We start from the raw sequence: 2,500 nt of genomic DNA, 5'->3' as shown, positions 1-2,500 counted from the left end.
AAGTGAAGTGGGATAAAAATATAATTCAAAGGCAGACTGTTTTCCATGACATCACACGCAAACTTTAGGGAATCAGACAGTCAGTTTGTGTGTGTGTGTGTGTGTGTGTGGGGTCAACTTGAGTCCATACCAACAACTTATCATCCCAGGCCTTTGGGTGATAACAAACCAAGCCAGGGAAGAGTTCAACATACAACACAGCATTTGGTTGTTCAGCCAAAGCACAGTCTATTGCATAGGAGGTTCTCTCAGCAGTACATGATCAGCACACCGAATAGGTATTTAAAATGTCTCTCTGTCCATTGGTCTGATTGGATATATGTGTAGGCAAAGATATGTATATATATGTGTGTGTGTGTGTGTGTGTGTGTGTGTGTGTGTGTGTATCATCTATTACTCAAATGTCAGAGCATGTATATTTGTGCTTCATTGCATATTCATTGCAATATATTACGGGTTTATGAGGGTGGAAAACCAGCCCAATCAGCGATCAGCCTGATTTCTGCATTTTCAACTGCACCTTATTGACTTATTGGGGTTATAGACTTTGCTGGCCTGAAGTCAATGGTACTGACTAGATGAGCCTCGGAAATTAGATCACAGATGCAGACAGACACGTGCACACACACACACACACACACACACACACACACACACACACACATTATGCACAGGTCCACCTGAATAAGGAGGTACAGCAGCCTATACCCAACATGCTTTACTCACACTATATTTGCAAAGAGTGTGTTGCCATGACAACAGGGTTCATCAGAAACAAAGTGCATGTGAATGTTATATGTGTGTGTGTGTGTGTGTGTGTGTGTATGTGTGTGTGTATGTATGCCTGTTAGTGTGTTCATGTTCCTTGGTCTTCATCCATCAAGTGTTAAACATCTGGAGAACAAACTATTCACAGATGATTTGCCAAAAGTCACCCAAAACAAAAACAGTGTGAGTGTGTGGAAAATCATTTCTGATGAGTAAGTTGGGTGTGTTCCCCTAAAGGTTTTTGCTTGACTTCTGAGTGTCACATATTTCAGACTCATTATGCTTGTGTGGTTGTGTGGCTGTACCTGTGTCTGTGTGTGCATGCCCGTATGTGAGTGTGTGTGTGTGTGTGTGTGTGTGTGTGTGTGTGTGTGTGTGTGTGTGTGTGTGTTTAATCTGACATAGTGTGTGTCTTCTTGGTGCTGGAGGCTAGTATTCTGGAACCAAACTAGCATAATGGAACTGCTATCAAGAAGCTACATTTAAAGCATAGAAGTCAAAGATAAAACATGGCACAATGCAAACAGCAATAACATCAAATGTTAAGGCTCAGATTACTCAGTTTTATACTCATAATAATGAGTATGGCAGCTATGCTATACTGTAGCTGATAGCTATGTAGGCTTTTAGCATCTGTGCAACATGTGATTCAATGTCAGGACGTTATGTAACATAATCTATAATCAGTAAATCTTAACGGACTGTGCTGTGCACAGGTGGATGCTGTGTAACTGGCCTCATGGTTCTGAACACTCATGGTTCTCTTCATATCGTATAAATCTTTCGCCTTTTACTAAAGATTTCCGTGGAAAGGACCACGATGAGTTGATATGAATTTTTTGATGCCCCACCTTATGGTGGGGTCCCTTTTTAAATTTCCCCTTGGGGATCAATAAAGTGTCCGTCCGTCCGTCCGTCCGTCCGTCCTAAAAAGGTTGTGTGCACAGGTAAGCTGCACCTGACGGAAATCTCAGCTCCTCATCGAAAAACTACAAAGACAAGGTCATCACATGGGTCAGAGGATTGGGGGGGGCGTTGCCATCGGCAACACTGCCCAGGTTATCCGTGCTGAATCTAAAAACAAACAGCAGGTCATTGTGTAATGGACCTGGCAGAGCAATGTTCCATTTCTGGGCGTAAAGGTCGGTTCAAGCTCCTTCCAGGTGAAAACACTTTTCTTTTCTGTAAACACTCATGTTTGTATCGTGTTTGTTCACGGAGAACTACCTCCTTAGACTATTTGCGTCTTTGTGTGTGTATGTGTGTGTGTGTGTGAGTGTGTGCGTGTGTGTGTGTGTATTTTACCAGCAGTGTTTATGTGTTCACTAGATTTTTATAGTGAAACCCAAACACTCTCAAATGTTTTTTATTTGTAATGTTTGCTTTCTTTGCTATGTTGAACGCCACCTCTGTGTCTGGTTCTGACCGGTATCAGATATGTCCCCAGCTCCATAGCGGCTAGCTCAGCTCTCCAGCCACTGAAGCCGCACGTGTCTCAGGGCCAGAGCTTCTCTGCAGCGTCCAGTCATGACATGACAACCAGCCAAGCGTGGCCAGTCTACACATCTGCCCAGCCCCACAATCTCACTGCCCAGCTGTCCTCACTAGCCTCTGGCTCTCTCTGTGTGTGTGTGTGTGTGTGTGTGTGTGTGTGTAAGCCCGCAAGTGTGTGGGAGTGTGTGTGTGTGTGTGTGTGTGTGCAAGTGTGTATGTGTGTGTGTGTGAGCCCGCG

At 44.0% G+C, this 2,500-nt stretch overlaps 1 protein-coding gene and 1 non-coding gene across 3 annotated transcripts in view; one reads left to right on the top strand and one right to left on the bottom strand.

The window, feature by feature from the left end:
* Positions 1 to 2,500, bottom strand: part of LOC125287747 (rho GTPase-activating protein 44-like) — an 85,847-nt gene that overhangs the window by 48,860 nt on the left and 34,487 nt on the right. The window lies entirely within an intron of this gene.
* On the top strand, positions 1,518 to 1,632 carry LOC125288066. The gene has a single exon (XR_007192436.1). It is a non-coding gene; the product is annotated as a U5 spliceosomal RNA (small nuclear RNA).

This window comes from Alosa alosa, chromosome 22, assembly GCF_017589495.1.
Source record: "Alosa alosa isolate M-15738 ecotype Scorff River chromosome 22, AALO_Geno_1.1, whole genome shotgun sequence".
Lineage (NCBI taxonomy): Eukaryota > Metazoa > Chordata > Actinopteri > Clupeiformes > Clupeidae > Alosa > Alosa alosa.
The sequence above is the reverse complement of the archived record's forward strand: the minus strand, read 5'-3'. Positions and strand labels throughout refer to the sequence as shown.